We start from the raw sequence: 25,743 nt of genomic DNA, 5'->3' as shown, positions 1-25,743 counted from the left end.
ACTGAATGCTATGTTCTCCCAAAATTCATGTTGAAATCTAATCCCCAGTGTGATGGTATCTGGAGGTGAAGCCTTTAGGAAACAATTAGTCATCAGAGTGGAACACTCATGAATGGGATTAGTTCCTTTTTAAAAGTAACCCCATAGAGCTTCTTCATCCCTTATGCCATGTGAGGAAACAGCAAGATGATGGTGTCTATGAAGCAGGAAGTGGGTTCTCACTGGACACTGAATCTACTAACTCCTGATCTTGGACTTCCTACAGCTTCCAAAACTGTATAAGAAAAAAATTCTGTTGTTGATAAGCCACCAATTCTATGGTGTTCTGTTATAGCAGAATAGACTGTGACAGAAATTTGTACCAGGAGTGGGTGCATGGTAAAAACAAACAAACAAACAAACAAACAAACAAACAAAAAACAGCCTAAAGCTTTGGAGCTGTGTAATGAATACAGGCTACAAGAGTTTTGAGGTGAATGCTAGAATAAGACTATTCTTTTATAGTCGGATCTTTAAAGTCAATTCTGGTGAGGGCTTTGACAGAAAAGATGAGATGTATAGAGAAAGCCTCAATCTTAGAAAATACCTAAGTAATCCTTAACAGAATGTTAGTGGAAATATAGACAGTAAAGGGACACCTGGGTGGCTCAGTTGGTTAAGCGCCTGACTCCTGGTTTCAGGCTCAGGTCATGAGCTCACGATTCCGAGTTCGAGCCCCATGTCAACTCTGCTTGGGATGTAGAGCCTGCTTGGGATTCTTTCTCTCTCCCTTTCTCTCTGCCTCTCCACCCGTTCTCTCTTTCTCTGTCTCAAAATAAATAAGTAAACTTAAAAAAAAAAAGAAATATAGACAGTAAGGATCATTCTGATGAGATCTCAGAAAGAAATGAGGAACTTCTTATTGGATAATGGAGAATAGGTGATCCTTGGTCTGAATTGACAAAAACTTGGCTGAATTGTATTCATGCTCTACTGTTCTGTGGAAGGTAGATCTTGCAAGTGATGAAACTGGATATTTAGCTGAAGCTACTTCTAAGAAAAAGTGTTGAAGAAGTGGCTTGGCTCCTCCTGATTGCTTATAGCAAAATGAGAGAAGAATGAAGTGATTTGAAGATAGAATTGGTAAGCAGAAAAGAAAGCAGAACTTAAAGATTTGGTAAATCCTCAGCCTATCCATATTGCAAAGATAGAGAGAGAGGGAGAAAGAGAGAGAACACTAAAGATGTGGCCAGGCAAGTGTTTGAAAAGATTAGTATGAATTAGTCATCTCAAGAGAAATTTGAGCTCCTAAGACAATGGAAGAATGACCCTGAAGACAATTCAGAGATCATCAGAGCTGCCACTCCTCCCACAGGCCCAGAGTGCAAGGTCTGGGGAGGGGGGAGGGGGACCCAGTGGTTTCAAAGGAAAGGCCCACTGCCCACTGGCGTCTGCAGGACTTGGGTGATCCTACCTTAAAATGTAATCCCCAAAGTGGTAATATTTAGCCCCACTGGGCCCTCCCACTGGACCTATGATAGGTAATTAAGTCATGAGGGTGGATTAGTGCCTTTAGAAAAAAAGATCCCACAGAGCTCCCTTGACCCTTGTGCCCTGTGAGGACACAGGAAAAAGACAGCCATCTGTGATATCCTATTATAGCAGCCCAAATGGACTCAAACACAGGGGTACCATCTCTGTGAGAGTCAGATGAGACCTAGCAAAGAGATGTCAGGCACTATATACCACAATGTATAATTTTCTAGAAATTTCTGAAATTTTCAAGCAAAGGAAAAAAAAAATTAAAGCCTAGAACTAAAAAGTGCTACTAAAAATCTGGGTCTGTTTATACACACATACCTAAGACTGATTTAAAAGAAACTTTCAGCTATTGGGCAAACTGTTACAGTGTGTAATGTTGACTAAGTTTAACACAAGTAGAAATTAATATTGAAACTTCAATTATGGAAAAATCACTCAATGCAGCTGCTGCCTTGACTAAACTCTGGTGTGGTTTACCTAAGTATAGGCTCTCAAAGAAATAAATTCTTGGGTTAGAAAAAATCAAAACTCTGCCAGTCCAATGCCTAGGATGATGAGAAATAAGAAATTTATTCAATGCATTTTGAATAGGCTATTCCTCCAAGTATAGGCTAACCCACCATACCCAACTACATAAACCCATTAGGCTTTTGTTTTTCCCTCCAGAGAAAATCTACTTTGCAACAGCAGGCTATTTTTTTATGAATCCATTAAACATATTGCCAGTATTCTCTGTTCTTTAATTCATCACTTGGTCATTCATAAATTTGTCAATTACGTCAGAATTAATTAGCTTGCTAAATTCAAATATTTTGCAACAACACCCCTGAAGACCAGATCTTGTCTTGAACATTGCATATCACATATGTTCTTGACTTTAGATTTCTATAGGTCATAAGACATTGAATAATAAGCTTCCTCTTTGGCTGATATTTAGAAACATCAAAACATTCTATCTTGAAGTCAGAAAAAACTGTGAGACAAGTTTATTCAGGGCATAAATTCTCCCTGTGGTTTAATTAAAGATTGGTAATTAGGATTATTATGTGTTGTGGCTTATCCTGAATTCTGATCATTGTGCTTTGTTCCCAGTTGGCCCTTTTGATCTTTCCTTTCATGCTCCAAATAGTTTTACCAATTTGAGTTTGAAAAAAAAAATCCCTTTGTGACTCGATTTATAAAATAAATGTGCTACAACAGTTCAGGGAGAATATTAATGAAGATATAATAGAAATTTTATGATGAAGTTATTTCCTGTGAAGTGTGCTCTGGTCAAATTTATTTCCTTAGCTACTTTTGTTTTAAAATTCAATTACTATACACTCTTTAAAATAGTTATTATCTATAGATTACAATGTATGGATGTGCATATATGTGTATACATGTATAACTTTCTCCTTTTCCTGTGGTTTTTAAAAATATGTGTGGTTTTAATAATTTTGAAATGGAAAGCACACTATAATACTCTCTATAAACAGGAAAAGAGATGCAGGAGATGTTTCCTCAAGACTTTTCAAGTGTCAGAATTTAAGTTTTTAACTTTTGTCAACTGTTACCATTTCCATTTATTCAAGAGAATCTAGAAACTTAGTTGAAATGATAAGTATGAAGCTTGAATTTAAATAGCTGAGAAATTTGCCAGATTCACAAATGATGGTTTAGCTGTTTGGGGCAAATAAGAAGATTATATACTGGAGAAATCTGGTCAAACCACATTCAAACATTCAGAGTGACATGACAAAGATATCTTCCACGCTATCTCAATGTCCACCTCGTGGAAAAGTAATTACTTCCAGGGAAGACCCAACCTTGTAAGCTTTATTAACCCAGCCCCAACACTAGCAAACTCAGGAAGGGGAAAAAAAATCTAAGCATTTTAATTTCTTCTTTTTCTTTGAAAATAAAAATTCCACTAATTCAAACTTCAGTTTTTAAAGCCCATTTTATGTTACAGTTCCAAAGAAACAGACATATTGAAACTTTATCATTGTTAAAATAATGGTCAATTTGCTGTTTTATCTAGTACAAATGGTAATGGTGAAAGAATAAAAATTACAGAATTATGAAAACTAGGGTTTTATCTTAAACCTAAGATAGGAATAGCTGGTAATTTAAACTGCATTAGATCAAACCTTTATTTTTGATGATATTCATCTAACTTTAATTCTATTTTCCTTCTTATAATTCTTTGACACACTGTCTTAATTCTATAATGATTTTCCACTATAAAATACGTTGATATGGCAGTATTAGTAAAAATGTATATGCTTTCTTTGTCCTTAAAAATTTTAGCTTCGTTTAAGATAACACTCACAAGCTTGCAATGACTTCAGCTTAGCTGTCCTGCCAGGCTGTGCTTAGTGTGGAGAATACCACGACTTCCTAGACTGTATTCTTCCTCAGCTCCTGCCATTGCTTCAGAGTACCCTCCATGTAGAGAGTCCTGGAACACCATGATTCATAACCACTTCAACTTAACTATCTGGCCAAGGTACCCTCTGCATGTAGAGCCTCAGGACACTCCAGTTTTGCACCCACTTTAGGCTTAGCTGTCCTTCCAGAATGTGCATGCATGGACAGCCCAGGGACCCTCAGCCCTTACCAGGCAGTGCTCCAGTCAGCCAGCAAATTACCAAGCACACACAGTCCATATACAGATGACCACACACAAGACCATTCCTTCGTGTTTAGGATAAGTAGTTGTTCCACTTAATCAATAGAAACAAACATAAAAAGTCAAGCAAAATGGGAAGACAGAGGATTATCCTCCAAAAGAAAGAATAAGACACACCTCTGAAAAATAGCTAAATGAAAGGGAGATCATCAATTTGCTTGGTAAAGACTTTAATGCAATGATTCCAAAGATACTCACAGGGCTGGAGAGAGGAGTGGAAAAAACTAGTGACACTTTCAACAAAGAGATAGAAAATATAGAAAAGAACCAATAAGAGGTGAAGAATACAATAATTGAAATATTCCATTGAGAAAGTCTATTCTGTACCTGCCATACTCATGCTCTGTAGGCAGTTGAAGAAATAGTTTCCTGCTATTTTACTGTGAATGTATTAACTATTAATGCATGGTAAAAAAAAAAAAAAAAAAAAAAAAGGTTACTCTCTGTTTCAATTGTTATAACCAGGTAAATATTATGTATGGTAATAAAGAGTCCCAAATCTTAGTGGCTTAAAGTATCAAAGATTTACTCTCTCTCATACAGTTTCTGTAGGTTTAGGCAGCTTTCCAGGTACCTGTCCTAGGTGGTGGGGTTACATCTTCCCAGCATCCCAGGTTACATCTTCATACCATTAGCTCATAATAAGTACAGTAGCAGAGTGAAAGAGAGCACAGAAGTGCACACATCTTCTGGGTAATATTTCAACCTAGAAGTGATTTATGACATTTCTGTTCACATTTTATTGCCAGGGCAAGTCTTATGGCCTTACCTAAGTTCAAGGGACCAAGAAGGTGAAATATTTCTGAATGCCTGAATGGACCAGAGAACCAGAAATATTGGTGTGGAATAGTAACATTTGCCATACCCTCTGAGATTTTTATTTACTTGTTTTTTTGTTGATTTGTTTTCATGACCACAGCATATTTTGGTCAGGAGTTGGCAAACTTCTTCTGTCTCTAAAGGAACATAGTAAAAATTTTCAGCTTTGGGAGCATACCCTCACAAATATTCAGCTCCTTTGTTGTAGCATAAAAGTAGCAATAGACAGATAAACATATGAGGATTCTATGTTCCAATTTTTTTTTTTTTTTAAAAAGGTGGTGGGTCCGACTTGGCCTGTAGTTTACTGAATCCTGACCTCAAGTAACATCCAGCCCTTCTAATACAGAGGCCAAATGCTGATACCAAGAGATCTCTTGAATCATCCTCTTTCTTAACACTTCTTGGTCTCTCACCAAGGCTTCCTCATATAGCCATGTAGTGGGACTGTATACTGTGAAGCTGCTTTTCAATATCCCTCAGGAAAACCAGTCTTATTAATGTGTAGCTACATTATTACATTATTAATGAGTTTATATTTTGTTGCCTGAGTAGTCTGTGTGCACTTATTCTTTCAAGCTAAATAGTAGAAAGGGGAAAATCATCTCTTCCAGTTGGTCACAGAAATGGGAGAAATGTAGTGATGATAGAGAAATGGTTTTGAAGGGGTGTATTTGAGTGTCATTTATCTAAGAAGAAAGATAGGTCATGAAAACAAGTTAGAAGCATTTTATTTCATTGGAGGCAGGAAGGGTTAGGAGTCCTTATGTTCTGCTATACTGGTGTTGCTCATGCTTTTCAAGTTTTCTCAAGCTAATTTACCCTGTTTCAAGTATACTCCCAAATGTCTTCTGAAATATTTTGTTCCTTGGGGTACCTGGGTGGCTCAGTTGGTTAAGTATCTGACTTTGGCTAAGGTCATGATCTCATGGTTCATGGGTTTGAGCCCCATGTCAGGCTCTGTGCTGTCAGCTCAGAGCCTGGGGCCTGCTTTGGACTCTGTATTTACCTCTTTCTCTGTCCCTCCCCACTCATGCTCTGTCTCTCTCTCTCAAAAATAAATAAACATTAAAAAATTTTTAAAAATATTAAAAATAAATTTTTTCTTGCTTACTAATGGATTCAGTGAGAACAAATTCACATGAGATTACTTTACTTTTATTCAAAGAATATATGAAAAGCTGTTGACTTTAATAATTATAGTTGTACAGTTGTTGACTATAATAACTATAATAGTGTTGATATATAAGTTTTCTTTTGAATTTTAAAAATGTCATCCACAACCCAAACTGCTATTTTATGTAGCAGGCATGTGCTAAAACTGTAATAATAGAAATGCAAAAGAAGTCGAGCATCTGGGTGGCTCAGGTGGTTAAGCCTCAGGACTCTTGGTTTCAGCTCAGGTCGTGATCTCACGGTTGGTGAGCTTGAGCCCCACATCGGGCTCCATGCTGACAGTGTGGAGTGTCCTTGGGATTCTCTCTCTCTCTGTCTCTCTGCCCCTCCCCCACTCACTGTCTCTGTCTCTCTCTCTCTCTCTCTCTCAAAAATAAATAAATAAATATTTTAAAAAATTAAAAAAAAAAGAAAAATGTACAAGTAGCAAGACAGAAAAAACAGGAAGGAAGTTTTGCATTTTGGAAAATACCAGTGTTAATGGCCCATTCATAATAGAAACTATACTATATTTTTATTGTTATTACATGAGTCAATGGAAAAAATAAAATATTAGTACTGCATCTGAATGTTGTCTTGCAAATAACTAAATGACAATACATCAGCAATGTTAGTATTTCAGACTTTCTATAACCTCTAAGAAGCTCTTAGAAGATCATATCATCAACTAAAAAGATTAGTGTTCCCTTCCTCCAATAGGGAAAGTAATTAGACAGTATATTTGCTGTGTCATATTGTTTGACATTAGGACGGTAACAAAATGAGAATAAATGCAGCTGCAGCACACACTGCCAGTTGTCCAAAATTTCCATTCTCATCCTTTCAATGCTAAGTTTAACAACAACTGACGATGTTATTTCCTTTGTCCCCTGCATCTAGTTACAGCCACATGACCAACTTCTAGTCAATGTGACTAAGTTCTGGGGCGTGAAAGGATGTGATGTAAATAACATTCAGGCCATGCCCTGAAAGGCAAAGTGCGCGCGGTACATTTTTGCTTGTTTCAGTCTTGTTAGCTGGAATGCAGAGAGCAAAAAAGGAGCAGCTATCTCAGGTGGAAGATGTACATTGAGTATAGCCGACCAGCAGGATAGGAGGCTGGGCCCTGGCAATCTACAGCCACCACATCACACCTGGGGTACTTTTGCTCTGACTGTATATAAAAGAGAATTAAATTTTGATGTGGATTAATCCATTTTTACTTTGTCCCTTGTTATTGCAACCAAAACTTTACTCAATTAATCAACCAACTAAACACAAACAAAAAAATGTAAATGGGGTAAGATAAGTAAGAATAACGAATTAATGTTTTCTTGCGTTTTGTGACTGTGACAATAGGATTGAGCACTATGGATATACTAAATAGAGTTGCATAGTAAAATACTTGTTTCTAAATTTTAAATAGATAAATAAGCCTTGTTAGGAGCACACTCAAAAACTTCTGTGAACATATATATAAGAAAATTTGAATAAAATATGCAATACAATTCAATAGATTTTGCATGCTGAGTGTAAGCACTCAAGTTGGAGAAGCCAAGGCAGGCATAACTAACTGATAGATCACAAGTATAATTATATTTGTGTGAGCAAAATATTTTGAGATTGCATAGGAGTGAGTTTGTACCATTCACTCAGTGAGTTTGTGCTTACAGTTATAAAATCTATTGTATTTTGTTGCCTATTTTGTTCAAATTTTCTCATATAAAACACTAATATAAAAATGTCTCTGATTTGTTTAGAAGATTGTAAAATTTAATCTATCTTCAACAAGGATTTATTGACTGCCTCCTATTTGGTCTTCTACTAGGCAGTAGAAAGCAAAAGTTAATGCACAATTCCCATCTTTAAGAAACTCAGAATTGAGTTCAGGAACAAGCAAAACTAACTGTGATAGATCATAATAAGTGCAATAATATTGTATGAAGAAAGTACTTTGGGAGCACATATGGGTAAGTGATAATTTTCTTCCAGAAGTCAGAATAGGTTTCTTAGAAAAAGTGATATATGAGCTAGACCTTAGAGAATGAGTTGTATTTTTCCAGCCTTTGTCCTTTCAGGAGTTTCAAAATTTAAATTTATCACAAATTTATTTATGAAATGAGCTGCTTCAAAAAGTGGCACATTTTATATCACTGAAGATGATAGAGCCCCCACTGGTCAAAGCTTAAGCACAATTTTGTGGTAGGAAGTCAACATCTGTGATGGGGTGTTTGGCAGATATACTTTGCTTCTCTAAGTTCCTTGTCCCCTGAGATAGTAAACTAAATTCTTAGCTGGGGTAGATATTAAGATGAAGAAGGATTGGGGGGATAAATGTATTCCAGGCAAATGGACAGCATGTACAAAGCTCTAAAAGTAATTCATGTATTTGAACAATGTGAAATAGGCCTGCACAACCAGAATGAATAGTGGCAGGAGTGCATTGGTAGGAAGAGAAGTCAAAATAGGCAAGAGATGAGATGGAAAGCATGAATTGAGTTCAGATTAACAAAATCCTCAAATATAATGTTTAGGAGTTTTAGATTTATTCTATAAGCTGATGAAATACAACAGACACTTTGGAGTAAGAAAGATATGTGAGAGTTTTGAAAGAATGAAGTGAAGATACTATAATTCACAAAATTACGTAAGATCATATATGATATCTGGCGTGCTTCTGGTATTTTTGCGCACAAAGTATTTTTCCTTTTCTTGCTAAAAGTACCTCCTCTTTCTTTTAGAACCACTTCTTTGGGACGCCTGGGTGGCTGTCAGTTGAGCGTCCGACTTCAGATCAGGTCATGATCTTGTGGTTCACGAGTTCAAGCCCCGCATTGGGCTTTGTGCTCACAGCACAGAGCCTAGAGCCTGCTTTAGATTATGTGTCTCCCTCTCTGAATGCCCCTCCCCCACTCATACTCTGTCTCTTTCTCTCAAAAATGAATAAAATAAAATAAAAGAATCACATTTTCTCACCTACAAACAGTCTTGGCATGATTGTCAGCTAAGGTGGACAAACAACCTAAGCCAAAGAATGAAGAAGTTCCCCCTTGAATTTGAATCTTGTGTCCTCAGTTGAACCTGGTGATTCTCTCTACCCCAAAGACTGTATGTACCTTGCAGAGATTATTTATTTGTTTATAAACCTATATCTGCAGAGCTGCTTTATTATTGTTCTTCCTAAAGTATCATTGTTCAGCTTTTCCTTCAATACCTTTTGCTACCTTGCATCGTTTCATAAATTCTAGATTGGTGACTAGTCATAGTTCACTTCTGGTTTTCGCAAATAGAAAACCCCAGTACACATCCAGTACAGACATATCTGATAATAAGCATATGCTTCACATATTACTTGGTACCTTAGTGAGATCAGTAGTATTATTCAAAAAATAGTTGATGTTATATATACAGTGGAGTATTACTCGGCAATCAAAAAGAATGAAATCTTGCCATTTGCAACTACATGGATGGAACTGGAGGGTATTATGCTAAGTGAAATTAGTCAGTCACAGGAAGACAAAAATCATATGATTTCACTCATATGAGGACTTTAAGAGACAAAACAGATGAACATAAGGGAAGGGAAACAAAAATAATATAAAAACAGGGAGGGGGACAAAACAGAAGAGACTCATAAATATGGAGAACAAACTGAGGGTTGCTGGAGGGGTTGTGGGAGGGGGGATGGGCTAAATGGGTAAGGGACACTAAAGAAGCTACTCCTGAAATCATTGCTGCACTATATACTACCTAATTTGGATGTAAATTTTAAAAAATAAAAAAATAAAACAAGTTAAAATAAAAAAATAAATAAAATAGTTGATGTTGTATAGCAGCAAAATGGTGGAACAGGACGTCCCAGAGTTTCCCAACTCAACAGCAATACACAGACTATTTCTCTTTGAGAGAAATCTAGAGACCAGTTGAAAGGTCCCTGCACCCCATGCAAATGGCAAAAACAGATACATCAAAGCTGGTAGGAAAGTTCATGGCACCCCCTCACCATAATCCTTCTTTTTGGCACATGATCAACAGAAACCATCCCAGCTCCCACCTTCTCCCTGGGTAAGGAAGGAGATGACTATACCATATATACAAAGTTCTGACATTTCAGATTACTGCTTAAGGGACTGATATCTGTCTTGCCTGAGTCTAAGACCTAACAAGAGAGGACCCCAGGTTGGAAGCCAGTGAGAACAAAAATGAGAGTTTGGACTAGTATATATTCACTTGCCATACCCTTCCTTCAGGTTCAGCACAGAAGAAGGGGATGAAAACCTCCAAATCCCACCTCCTTTTTGGGGAAGGAAAGGTTGGAGCCCGGGTATTAATATTTCAGCCTTTCAATGAGCTGTACCAGGGAGTGGCTTCTGTCTCACCTACTTTGGAGTACTAATAGAACCTGGAAAATTCTAGATGATTGGGGGCCGAAGAAAACAAATTCAAAGGCTTGGATTATTACACATTCACTTGAAATTTATAAATATGGAATATGTGAATAATGATAATAAACTATATATTGTTAGGCATATTGTTGCCCTAAACAAAATCAGGGAGAAGGAATGAGGGGCAAAGATTAAGGTAACAATTAACAAAGTTTACCACAGAAATGCCAAAAAAAAAAAGTCTTCAAATGTCAATAAGCTGTCTCCATTACAGAATATTATAATAATATGTGATTTTAGAGTTTTTTTCCTGTAAAATTTTGGAACCATGGTATTTGTATCACTCAACCATTGGCTAGACAGCATATATACTATATATACTATATATACTATATACTTACATATTGTGTGTATTTTATATATGTAAAATATTAAATATATAGCATGTTTAATACAATATAAAACAAATTCTGGTGAACATTTGTTACTGTAACACATACATGTATATTCAAGAACAGAGCATTCAGAACAGAATACACAACAGGAAGACGCAGATAAGTGTAATGTAAAAGAGTTCTTTTTTCCTGATATAACAGAATAAAATAAAAAGTACTCAAAAATGCCTGTTTTATTTGTCTCTTTTTTTGTTGTTGAGTGTGAAATGACTATGAAAGTATAAGAAAATAATAGTTTCCTTTAAGAAGTACATAATGAAAAATTTCTTTGTCAAAGTGAAAAATATCAATTTGTGTTGGTAAGTAGGTCTGTGTGCATTAAATAGTGAGGGTGATATTAATCTACCATGCAGAAAAGAAGCCACACTCTAATCTCAAAAAATAAAAATCACCAATGGTCTTTAAGCTTGTAAAACAACTTCAGAATTTTAATAAGTATAAGTAAACACATCTTGAGTTCTTTAGAATCTGTTCAAACTGTTGAGTTCTGAACTAATTTACTTCTACCAAAATTTAATGAGAAAACATTTCATATTTTTGTTTTTTCTTTTACTGCATACTTCTTTTCCCACTCCCCACCCACCTAGTTAGGTCTTTTTTTGGTTCTGTTTTTCTATCTGAATAATTAATTCTAACTTATTTTTTGTTGTTGGATTATAGTTGACAAACAATGTTACATTAGTTTCAGGTAAACAAAATAGTGACTCAATGGTGTATACAGTATGCAATGCTCACCAGTAGTGTAACTACCATCTGTCACTGTGTAGTATTACAGTATCACCAGAGAGCTATTACAGTACCATTATATATATTCCTTATGTGGCACTCTTTATTCCCTTTCATTCTGTAACTGGAAGGCTGTATCTCCCCCTATCTTTCACTCATTTTGCCCATTTCCCCCTGCAACCATCTGTTTGTTCTCTGTATTTATGGGTCTCTTTGTACTTTTTGTTTGTTTATTTGTTCTTTAGAGTCCATATATGAGTGAACTCATGGTATTTTTTCTTTCTTTGCCTTACTTATTTAATTTGGCCTAATACCCTCTAGGCCCATCTATGTTGTTGCAAGTGGTAAGATCTCTTTCTTTTTTATAACTAAGTCATAGTCCATCATACATATATATCACATCATCTTTATCCATTCATCTATTAATGGACACTTGGGTTGCTTCCATATTTTGGCCACTGTAAATAATGCTGCAGTAAACATAGGGGTACATATTATTTTTTTCAAATTAATGTTTTAATTCTACCTTATTAGGACCTACACCCTTAGGTATTCTGTTTTATACATTTCTGAAACTTCTTATTAATACCTACATATTTTTCCACAAACAAAACCATTACTTTGGTTTTTATTCCTTTGCTCTTTACACCCAAATATGAAAGTGTGTTCTGAATTTTAAGGAGAGTTTGAAATATGTTGTCACTGATTTTTTTTAAGACAATGATACATTTTGATAAATGATTTGTTCCTCTTATTTTTCATGGGTCTTGCTGAATTTTGGACTCCTTCCATGAAAAGTGCTTTCAAGGAGGTTCTTGGCTATAACACCAGTGAGGCTTTTTATATCCATAAATATCTTTATTCCCAACTCATATTGAAAATGTTTACAGGCACATGATATTCTTGGTTCAAATTTTTTTCTTTAGTATTTTGAAAATATTATTCCATTGTGTTCTTACTACTGGAGCTGACATTGAAAAGTTTGGTGTCAATCTGATTTTGTTTTGTTAGGACTAACCTGACCTTTCTCTTTAGAAGATTTTAGAATTATTTTCTTGGTCTTTAATCTTTTGAAATGTCTTCTTAAAATGTGTTTCTAAATGTATTAAAATAACAATATACCCATCCAAAAGCCAGCGTATTCAAGGAAGAATATCATGATCAAATAAACTTTACTTGAGATTTTCAAGACATTTTCAACACTACTAATCTCTTAAGCTTATTCATTTCATTAACATTATAAAAGTAAATATCTAACTGGCCATTGGATTATGAAAAAAAATTGTAAAATTCAAAATGAATAGCTAATAATGTTCCTTATTAGGCTAGGATCAGAAAATCAAATTACTTAACATTGTTAATAATGTTATCCACCAGAAACCTAGAAAAAAAACATGTAAAACATGAGAATTGTCCACATTAAAACCAGACTCTAGACAAGTATATTCATGTATCATCTAAGATAGTTTCAGCTGCAAATAATAAAATGGAAATTAAACCTGCTGAAATGATAAAGAAATTTATTGACTTGCAAAACTAGAAGACCAGATATAAGTAAGCTTCAGAATTAGCTTGATCCAGTAGCTGTCTCTATAATTCACTCATATGTGATATCTGTGTTTGCTTCACGCTCAGGCTCAATATTTTTCATGGTGGGAAAGTGGATGCAGCATTTTTCAGACATCTGCCCCCCAGACCAGGATGTCCTAAAGAAGATAATGTGTCTCTTCTAGTGGATATCTTTTAAAGAGAGAAGAAACTTCACACACAGAATTCTCTAGCAAGTCAGTATCCAGGTCTGTTGACCCCAAACTGCTCCACTTCTATCGTCCATGTTTGTTAACAGGAATGTCTTATGATATTTGGCTTTGGCTTAAGTTATTGAATTAGTCATTGTGGCAAGTATATTGGATTACTCTTGAGCAATAAAATTTACCTCTGATGCGGGGGCCAAGTCAATTGTCTCTGAAGCAAATGGGGTGCTTTGGAGAATTTTAGATACCTAATTTTCAAAATAAAGTCATTAACGCAGCAAAGGCAGTCATAAAAGGAAAGTATATAGCAATCCAGGCCTTCCTAAAGAAGGAAGAAAGATCTCAGATACACAACCTAACCTTATGCCTTAAGGAGCTGGAAAAAAAACAGCAAATAAAACCCCAAACCAGCAGAACACATGAAATAAGAAAGATTAGAGCAGAAATCAATGCTATTGAAACCAAAAAACCACTAGAAGAGATCAATGAAACCAGATGCTGGTTCTTTGAAAGAATTAACAAAATTGATAAACCACTAGCCAGTTTGATCTAAAAGAAAAGGGAAAGGACCCAAATAAATAAAATCAAGAATTAAAGAGGAGAGATCACAACCAACACAGCAGAAATAAAAACAATAAGAGAATATTATCAGCAACTATACGCCAATAAAATGGGCAAACTGGAAGAAATGGACAAATTCCTAGAAACATATACACTACCAAAACTGAAACAGAAAAAAATAGAAAATTTGAATAGACCCATAACCAGTAAGGAAATCAAATTAGTAATCAAAAATCTCCCCAAAAACGAGAGTCCAGGGCCAGATGGCTTTCCAGGGGAATTCTACCAAACATTTAAGGGAGAGTTAACACCTATTATCTTGAAGGTATTCCAAAAAATGGAAATGGAAGGAAAACTTCCAAACTCTTTCTATGAAGCCAGCATTACCTTGATTCCAAAACCAGACAGAGACCCCACTAAAAAGGAGAACTACAGACCAATTTCCCTGATGAACATGGATGCAAAAATCCTCAACAAGATATTAGCCAACTGGATCCAACAATACATTAAAAAAAATTATTCACCACGACCAAGTGGGATTTATACCTGGGATGCAGGACTGGTTCAATATCCACAAAACAATTAACATGATTCATCACATCAATAAAAGAAAGGACAAGAACCGTATGACCCTCTCAATAGATGCAGAGAAAGCATTTGACAAAATACAGCATCCTTTCTTGATAAAAACCCTCAAGAAAGTAGGGATAGAAGGAGCATACTTCGAGATCATAAAACCATATATGAATGAACCAACACTAATATCATCCTCAATGGGGAAAAACTGAGAGCTTTCCGCCTAAGGTCAGAACAAGACAGGGATGTCCACTCTCGCCACCGTTATTGAACATAGTATTGGAAGTCTTAGCCTCTGCAATCAGACAACACAAAGAAATAAAAGGCATCCAAATCGGCCAGGAGGAGGCCAAACTTTCACGGTTCGCAGATGACATGATACTCTATATAGAAAACCCAATAGATTCCACCAAAAAACTGCTAGAATTGATTCATGAATTCAACAAAATTTCAGGATATAAAATCAACACACAGAAATTGGTTGCATTCCTATGCACCAACAATGAAGCGACAGAAAGAGAAATCAAGGAATCGATCCCATTTAAGTTGCACAGAAAAACACAAAATACCTAGGAATAAATCTAACCAAAGAGGAGAAAAATCTATATACTGAAAACTATAGAAAGCTTATGAAAGAAATTAAAGAAGACACACACAAAAAAAATGGAAAAACATTCCATGCTCCTGGATTGGAAGAACAAATATTGTTAAAAATGTCGATACTACCCAAAGCAATCTACATATTCAATGCAATCCCTATCAAAATAACACCAGCATTCTTCACAGAGCTAGAACAAACAATCCTAAAATTTGTATGGAACCAGAAAAGACCCCAAATAACCAAAGTGATCTTGAAAAAGAAAACCAAAGCAGGAGACATCACAATCCCAGACTTCAAGCTATACTACAAAGCTATAATCATCAAGACAGTATTGTACTGGCACAAGAACAGACACTCAGATCAATGGAACAGAATAGAGAACCCAGAAATGGACCCATAAACATATGGCTAACTAATCTTTGACAAAGCAGTAAAGAATAAAGACAGTCTCTTCAGCAAGTGGTACTGGGAAAACTGGACAGTGACATGCAGAAGAATGAACCTGGACCACTTTCTTACACCATACACAAAAATAAACTCAAAATGGATGAAAGACCTCAATGTAAGACAGGAAGCCATCAAAATCCTCGAGGAGAAAGCAGGCAAAAACGTCTTTGATCTTGCCTGCAGCAACTTCTCACTCAACGTGTCTCTGGAGGCAAGGGAAACAAAAGCAAAAATGAACTACTGGGATCTCATCAAAATAAAAAGCTTCTGCACAGCAAAGGAGACAATCAGCAAAGCTAAAATGCAACTGACAGAATGGGAGAAGATATTTGCAAACGACATATCAGATAAAGTGTTAGTATCCAAAATCTATAAGAACTTATCAAACTAAACACCCAAAAAACAAATAATCCAGTGAAGAAATGGGCAAAAGATATGAATAGACACTTCTCCAAAGAAGACATCCAGATGGCCAACCATCACATGAAAAAATGCTCAACATCACTCATCATCAGGGAAATACAAATCAAAACCACAATGAGATACCACTTTACACCTGTCAGAATGGCTAACATTAACAACAATGGATGTTGACGAGGATGCAGAGAAAGAGGATCATTTTTGCACTGTTGGTGGGAATGCAAGCTGGTGCAGCCACTCTGGAAAAGAGTATGGAGGTTCCTCAAAAATACTAAATATAGAACTACCCTATGACCCAGTAATTGCACTACTAGGTATTCATCCAAGGGATGCAGATATGCTGTTTTGAAGGTACACATGCACCCCAATGTTTACAGCAGCACTATCAACAATAGCCAAAGTATGGAAAGAGCCCAAATGTCCATCGATGGATGAATGGATAAAGAAGATGTGGTATATACATACAACGGAGTATTACTCAGCAATCAAAAAGAATGAAATCTGGCCATTTGCAACTACGTGTATGGAACTGGAGGGTATTACGCTAAGTGAAATTAGTCAGAGAAAGACAAATATATGACTTCAGTCATATGAGGATTTTAAGAGACAAAACAGATGAACATAAGGGAAGGGAAACAAAAATAATATAAAAACAGGGAGGGGGACAAAATGGAAGAGACTCATAAATATGGAGAACAAACTGAGGGTTGCTGGAGGGGTTGTGGGAGGGTGGATGGGCTAAATGGGTAAGGGGCATTAAGGAATCTACTCCCGAAATCATTGTTCCACTATATGCTACCTAATTTGGATGTAAATCTAAAAAAATAATAAAATAATAAAATAAAAAATAAACATTAAAAATTATAAAAATAGAATAAAATACATAAACATTAAAAAATCATATAAAAAACAAAGTCATTGATTAAAAGAAAGAACAGGTAAATAGCTACCAACAATGGCTACGACAATCATCATCATCATAAATATTTTAAATTATACTAATAATTCAAAAGAATAAAAAAGAAGTAGGAGATATAAATATTGGAGAGGAATAATTGGAAGAGGATGCAAAATTGTCATTTTATAATATCTTGCAAAAAATAAAATAGAGCTGAGAATCTAGACTACTGAGGAAAATGACTTGGTTCAAGAGCAGCACTAGAAAATTACTTTCTTACACATAAGCAATAGCTGATTAGAAATTGTAGAAGTTTTTTTTTAAAAACATCCCCCTCACACATTCATAACAGCCATGAATTTCTGGTATATGTTGAAGTTATAATGTGCAGGACCTACATGTTTAAAGTATAAAACTACTAGAGGGCCTAACCTGTACAAAGGACTTGGCCTTGGATGGCATGATTAAAATATTAAAATTTTTACAAAATAAGGGCACCTGGGTGGCTCAGTTGGTTAAGTGTCTGACTCTTAATCTCAGTTCAGGTCATGATCTCATGGTTCATGAGTTGGAGCCCAGCATGGGGCTCTGGGCTGATGACGTGGAGACTGCTTGGGATTCTGTCTCTCCTTTTTTCTGCCCTTTCCCTGCTTGTGCTGTTTATACTCCCTCAAACTAAATAAATAAACTTAACAAATTTTTACGAAATAAAATATAGAGAGAACAAAAAAAAATAACCAAAGCATTCCATGGCAATATTTCTTCAGAATAAGCAAGAAAAAGTGGTATCTTATTATGGTTTTTATGTATATAAATGCCTTAAATACAAGCCACAGCTCTGTTTCTTGTTTCAGTTTATAAATTTTTAGTTATCTAATTTGCTGTGGGACAGTTTATAATACCTAAAGAATTGAAGAGTATGCACAATTTTCTGTGGATTTTAGAAATTTATCAAGTATTTATCAGCTCTGCCTGAACATTAGAAACACCTACAATCTTTAAACATCATTGATGTCTACATCTATACAAATCAATGATATCACATTTTTAGGGGTGACACCAGGCCTCTGGGATTTTTCAAAGTTTCCCAAGTTGTTCCAAAGTAAACCAGGGTTGAAAACTTTGGACTAAATTCTCTACTGCATGTTTTATGATGATAACGAGAAGCTGTAGAAAAGAAAGAAAAAAAGCATTTGTCTGGAAATTTGGAAATAATTTTCACAAATTGTTGGACTACAAGGAAATTGATGACCAAAGCATCTTAACTATTCATAGAGAATATGCTTTAGAAGACTTTAATTGTTCAGAGAAAAGGACAGAATATTTTGGAATTAAAATATCTTTTCATTCTCATAAAAGTATGACATTGTCTAATAAATTAATTATCTTTTTATCAGGCTGAGTGTTTTACCATGAAAGATTCTATAGAAGGTGAGCTATATACAAAGGCTGGAGTAGAAATTCAGAGTCTCTGACCAAACTCAGAAGAAAAGGGGGAAAGGGTAAGGGTAAGGGCAATCTATATATATATAGAAGGTGATTTTCATAATCCAAAGGGATTCATTAAAAAATACTGAAATAGTGTTTAAAATAGAACTTATTTTAAAATCATTATTTCCACTTTCCCTGCTCATGGATTGGAAGAATAAATATTGTCAAAATGTCAATACTACCCAAAGCTATCTACACATTCAATGCAATCCCAATCAAAATTGCACCAGCATTCTTCTTGAAACTAGAACTAGCAATCCTAAAATTCATATGGAACCACAAAAGCCCCCGAATAGCCAAAGTAATTTTGAAGAAGAAGACCAAAGCAGGAGGCATCACAATCCCAGACTTTAGCCTCTACTACAAAGCTGTCATCATCAAGACAGCATGGTATTGGCACAAAAACAGACACATAGACCAATGGAATAGAATAGAAACCCCAGAACTAGACCCACAAACGTATGGCCAACTAATCTTTGACAAAGCAGGAAAGAACATCCAATGGAAAAAAAGACAGTCTCTTTAACAAATGGTGCTGGGAGAACTGGACAGCAACATGCGGAAGGTTGAAACTAGAACACTTTCTCACACCATTCACAAAAAGAAACTTAAAATGGATAAAGGACCTGAATGTGAGACAGGAAACCATCAAAACCCTAGAGGAGAAAGCAGGAAAAGACCTCTCTGACCTCAGCCGTAGCAATCTCTTACTTGACACATCCCCAAAGGCAAGGGAATTAAAAGCAAAAATGAACTACTGGGACCTTATGAAGATAAAAAGCTTCTGCACAGCAAAGGAAACAACCAACAAAACTAGAAGGCAACCAACAGAATGGGAAAAGATATTTGCAAATGACATATCAGACAAAGGGCTAGTATCCAAAATCTATAAAGAGCTCACCAAACTCCACACCCAAAAAACAAATAATCCAGTGAAGAAATGGGCAGAAAACATGAATAGACACTTCTCTAAAGAAGACATCCGGATGGCCAACAGGCACATGAAAAGATGCCCAACATTGCTCTTCATCAGGGAAATACAAATCAAAACCACACTCAGATATCACCTCACGCAGTCAGAGTGGCCAAAATGAACAAATCAGGAGACTATAGATGCTGGAGAGGATGTGGAGAAATGGGAACCCTCTTGCACTGTTGGTGGGAATGCAAATTGGTGCAGCCACTCTGGAAAACAGTGTGGAGGTTCCTCGGAAAATTAAAAATAGACCTACCCTATGACCCAGCAATAGCACTGCTAGGAATTTACCCAAGGGATACAGGAGAACTGATGCATAGGGGCACTTGTACCCCAATGTTTATAGCAGCACTCTCAACAATAGCCAAATTATGGAAAGAGCCTAAATGTCCATCAACTAATGAATGGAGAAAGAAATTGTGGTTTACATACACAATGGAGTACTACGTGGCAATGAGAAAGAACGAAATATGGCCCTTTGTAGCAACGTGGATGGAACTGGAGAGTGTGATGCTAAGTGAAATAGGCCATACAGAGAAAAACAGATACCATATGTTTTCACTCTTATGTGGATCCTGAGAAACTTAACAGAAACCCATGGGGGAGGGGAAGGAAAAAAAAAAGAGGTTAGAATGGAAGAGAGCCAAAGCATAAGAGACTCTTAAAAACTGAGAACAAACTGAGGGTTGATGGGGGGTGGGAGGGAGGGGTGGGTGGGTGATGGGTATTGAGGAGGGCACCTTTTGGGATGAGCACTGGGTGTTGTATGTAAACCAATTTGACAATAAATTTTATACAAAAAAAAAAAAAGAGAAGAAAGTTCTCAGAAAACATGGAAAAAATAAAATAAAAAAATAAAAATAAAATCATTCTTTCCAAGTTGCATTTTAGCAAGCAATATTTTCTATTAGACGAGTCTGAACAAGTAATGCATCCAGTTTTAAATAAATTTGGAAGTATCTTGATGTATCATATTTTTGTTTCAGTGATTGATTTAGTAATAAATATTTTCTATTCTATGGCTTTAATTGTCAGTGCTAGAAACATTTGTAGGTGGGGTGGGATAGGTGAATGAAAAGATTAGCAGAAAAAAGAGAAACAATTATTTTAAGATGAGCTGTTATTTAACCTCTTGAATTTGGTAAAGAAAAATGTTCTTATGAAATTCTATTTTTAATAACCCTAAGATTATTCACACAGTATATACAATAGAACTTTTTCTAGTATGGAAGCCTAACAATTTCTGTACTTGCTAACAACATAGACAAATATATTGGACACGAGGATTTACTCCTCTACAATATTAAATCAAATTTATAAGAAGAATTCCCTACCTATATACTTGCGTCTTTTCACTCTGTGGCATTCAATCATTTACCGGATACTTCTATGCTTCTTAGTTATATTAAGGTCTTAACAAATATAATCAGCATCTCTGATTTTAAAATATAAGATATTATTTTATATAGAATGTTAAAAATATTTAAGTGCTCATAAATTCTAATTATTTTTAGCTGGTGCACCAATCGAAGTTCTACCAAGTGAAGGCTGAATCCCTGTTCTACTTAATTGAAGTTCTATTGAATAGCCTTAATACCCTTTGGACAGACCAATCAAATGCTAGCAAACCTGGAGTATTAAGGTCAGGGAGTACAACCTAAGATAAAATTTTATAACTGCTCATGTCCCAAGACAACTTACACGGGCATCAGAAGAATGAATTTAGGCCACTTTTCTGTACCCAGGAAACAATGTTGATAGTTAAAACTAGAAAATTCTGACTGGCATTCACTTACCAACATCATGGAGAAGAATACTATAACAGCAGTAGGCTGAAAGAACTTACACCATAAGCTATTTAGTACTTTTGGACAGAATTCTCCTCCCAAGTTTTCTTTGGTCTTTGACATAAACCATTTTAAACTTCTCCCTCAGATCTTCCTATAATACGTTGGTTTGCTTCAAACATAGTTCTTTTTTTTTTTTTTTCTCATCATAATAGTATTAGCACATGAGGGTGCTTCTTTCTGAAGGTTATGGAAGTGTTGTCTACTGGAATCTAAGCCATACACAATCAAACTTTCACATTGTTTGGTTCATCTCAAGTTTTTGGTCAACAGAATTTAAATATTTTTTGATTCCCCCTTAGTCTGGCTGTCATTTCATGAAGTGTTCTGGGTTGAATTGTGTCACCAGAAAAGAGATTTTGAAGTCTTAGCCCCCTACACTGCAGTATGTGACCCTATTTGGAAATGGGGTCTTTACAGAGTAATCATGTTAAAATAAGGTCATTATGTTGGTCCCTATCCAATATGACTGGTGTCCTTATAAAAAGGTGAAATTTGACACGAATTTGCCTAAAGGGAAGACCACAGGAAGACAAACAGGGAGAAGACAGCCATGTGACTGGCATGATGCAATCACAAGCCAAGGAATGCCAGCAGCAAAAGAGAATTTTCCCCTGGAACATCAGAGACATAAGCATGGCCCTAATGACACTTTGATTCTGAGCTTCTAGCCTCTAGAACTATGAGAGAATAAATTTCTGATTTTTTTAAGATACCAGATTTTGCTACCTTATTGCAACAATCTTAGGAAACTAAACCATGAGATTTTCACTATATTTACACAGTGTCAAATTTTCTGACTTCACATGCTCTGTTTTTCAAACTCATCCTGCACATTAAAATGTTAGAACATTTGTCTTGTCCATCAGTGTAAAGATATCTCTGAGCATTGCTCTTGTATATCCTAAATGCATGCACCCAGGTGGGCTGGACATCCCTGGTCTTGCGTTTGAAGTCTGTTCACTCTTAATGTATAAACAATTTTACAAGCAAAATTCACTCATTTTCAGATCAATACATGAAAATGTAAGAAACCCCTCAAATATTCCATTGAAGTCCTTTATTTCATTCCATTAAAACTAAATATTAATTAAAGGTGGGTGTTGCATCAAATATCTAAATAGATAGCAATAAGCAATGGCAGATGGAACTGTGGCTTAGAGGTATGAGATGAATGTTTATTAAAAGTTGATATATGAACTCTAACATAACCATGTGGCACTCCTCAGCAGCTACTGAATGATTCATTGTAATACTGCATTACTAGAATCTTTCAAAATCTTTCATTCTGTACCTCTAAATCTGCTATTTAAGAAGTCAGAAAAGCATGCAATATGCAAAACATTTTGGTTGTATTTGTGGAATGTAGAATGTTTAAAATTAAAGTGAGTTTTAGCTCAAAGGGGGAGATTCAGATATGGAAAATGGACTCTTGAACTGCAAAGGTGATGCTTGATTAAGGCAGACTAATTAACACACTATGCCTGGTCATCCCAATTTCCAGCTCCATGTCTGGCACAACCACAACTAGCTAATCCATAAAGAAAACCATTCACTGGTCTGGTGGAAAATATCTCTGCTGGTAAGGAATGATTAATATAATCCAATCCAAAGTATTGCATGGGATTCATCCAGTTTTATAAACTCCTCCATTTTGTAATGAAATTAGACGTTAAAACTTGTCTGGAGAGACTCTCTTATAAAATAAACAACAACAGTAATAAAAATCAATCAGGGATATATTACGCTAATTATTAAAATATTTCTGAAGCAACATATTACACCAGTTCCCTTTTATATTCTATTAACCAGAAAGGTCTTTCTGAAATTCAGAGAACCAGGAAGAATCCTTCAAAACTGCTATGACACCTCCCCCCGGTTCCCCCACCAAACCCGTCCAATTTAAACTTAACATAAAGCAGAAACTCAAGCTGGAACCACTTCAGTGACCCTTGCATGTCTCTCAAACTCATCAAAAATCAGTTTTCAACATCTGCATTCTGAGGTCCAGAGACAAAGAAAAAGAAAATAAGCAGAGAAATAAGGAAAAACAGTAGAAAGAATATACAGTTAAAAAATAAAAAGGATATAGAGGAAGAGAAAGTAGATGAGAAAAGAGAGAAATACTGCCCTAATTCCCTACTTTTCAGCTACGTATTAGAGACATACACTTATCTCACCATTGTCTGCAACTCATTGATGAGAGAAAAGTGTGTATGTGTACCCTTGCATTTCATCTGTGCCACGTTTTTAGTGTCTTTGGCTAAGTTTTGAGTCCTTTGAGATTTCTGAGTGCTGACAACATGAATGAAAAATTAACTCTAGAATTTAAAGGGTGACATGAATCACAGATTGCATATTTCATCAACTGTCACCCAGTTTCAATTTCTCTTCAGGACATATCTTCAAGGAAGTCAGCCTGTCTTCATATCCTGACTTCAAGATCTCTGTAGTATTTAGCACCATAAAAATATTTTTTTAAAAAAGCAGAAGGAAAGGCAAGTGCAAAATGTGTATTGTCCATGACATTTGTCTTTGCTGCCTTTACGATTCCATTACTTCTCAGTATTTGCAAAGTCCACTGATGACTGGGTGTCTACTTAGTCCCCAAAAGTGACATATTTTGTATTTCATACATAATCTAAGACATTAACAATACTTTTAAAGCATGGGAACTTAACCTAAAACCAAATGTCACGGCTATTCCATATACTCGAGTACAGTATTTAAGTTCTATATCCCATTTCAGTTTGTGTGTAGGGTGGGGGATGGGGGTGGGAGGAATGGGGGCTTCCCACCTCCAGGCAATACTCCAGACACCAGTTAGGTGTCCTAAAATTCAACTCAATTCTGATACTGTCTCCCCAGAGATAGCATCAGACCACAGGTAAGGAGCTCAGTCCCACAAGACTGCCCTTCACTTCAGATGCCAATTGCAAGTTAAAATTGTAACTAGTCCTTTTGACCAATGGGTATAAAGTGGAGGTTAAACAACTTCCTCCAACTCAGGATACCAATTACTAGTGCTGGTTGTACTTCAGAAGTAACCACAACTCCTCTTTAGGTTTTATTAATTTGCTACAGTGCTCATAGAGCTCAGGAAACCCATTTACCATTAGATCACTCAGGAATAGCCAGATTGAAGAGAGGCATAGGGCAAAGTGAGGAAAAGGCACAAAGCTTTCCTGCTTTCTCTAAGCTCACCACATCCCCCAAATTTCCATGCATTCACCAACCCAGAAGCTCTTAGAACCTTATCCTTTTGGGTTTTTATGGAGGCTTCATTACATAGCCATGATTGATTAAATCATTGGCCATTGAGGGTCAGTTTATCCTCCAGTCCTTCTCTCCTCAGGAGCTGAAGGAGTGGAGCTGAAAATTCCAGCCCTCCAATCACTGGATTGGTTCCCCCAGGCAAGAAGCCTTCATCCTTAGGTGACTTAATGGCATTTCAAAAGTCACCTAAATAACAAAAGACTTTGATCGCTCTCACCGGTTTAGAAAGTTCCGAGGGGTTGAGAAGCTGTATGTTAGAAACTGGAATGAAGATCAAATATATATTTCTTATTATAAATGACAACATCACATCCAGCAATGATGCAGGATTCAAGATCTATCTGTGACACTTCCTTGCACTAGGTGACATGACACCATTCACTTAAGCTTTCTGTGTTTGTCTTTTTTATGTAAAATAGAGATAATAGTACCCACCTCCTAGGATTGATATGATTAAGAAAGATGATTCTTGGGGCGCCTGGGTGGCTCAGTCAGTTGGGCGGCCAACTTCGGCTCAGGCCATGATCTCGCGGTCTGTGAGTTCGAGCCCCGTGTCGGGCTCTGTGCTGACAGCTCAGAGCCTGGAGCCTGTTTCAGATTCTATGCCTCCCTCTCTCTGACCCTCCCCTGTTCATGCTCTGTCTCTCCCTGTCTCAAAAATAAATAAAACGTTAAAAAAAATTAAAAAAAAAAAGAAAGATGATTCTTGAAAAATAGATTAACATTGTATATCTTATAGAGAATACATTCAATAAAATTATCAGTATTACTCTTAAATTTATTATTATTACTGGTACCACCAATATGAAGTAACTGAAGAAAATGATCTCACACATCCAGAGACATCAAGGAGTATACTGCCCCTATGCTATTTAGTATAGAATTTTCATTATTCCAGTTTGGTTCAACACTGCATATGCAGACAAGTTAGATGAAGTAAAATGAAATTATAAATTATTTGCGAAATATTAAAATGTATTTTGTGTTTGGTTTCTTGGCATTTGAAAGGAGATGCTACATTTATGCTGTCAAATAACTGCCTAAATGAGTATTCAAAGATAGGGTATCTGAACCATCCTACTCTAGAGAGGCTGAGTAAAACCAGCACCCTTAGGAGAATTGGGTGGAAGCCTATCTGTCCCCCATTCAACTTTTTATCTC

Source organism: Panthera onca, chromosome A2, assembly GCF_046562875.1.
Source record: "Panthera onca isolate mPanOnc1 chromosome A2, mPanOnc1 haplotype 2, whole genome shotgun sequence".
NCBI lineage: Eukaryota > Metazoa > Chordata > Mammalia > Carnivora > Felidae > Panthera > Panthera onca.
The sequence above is the reverse complement of the archived record's forward strand: the minus strand, read 5'-3'. Positions refer to the sequence as shown.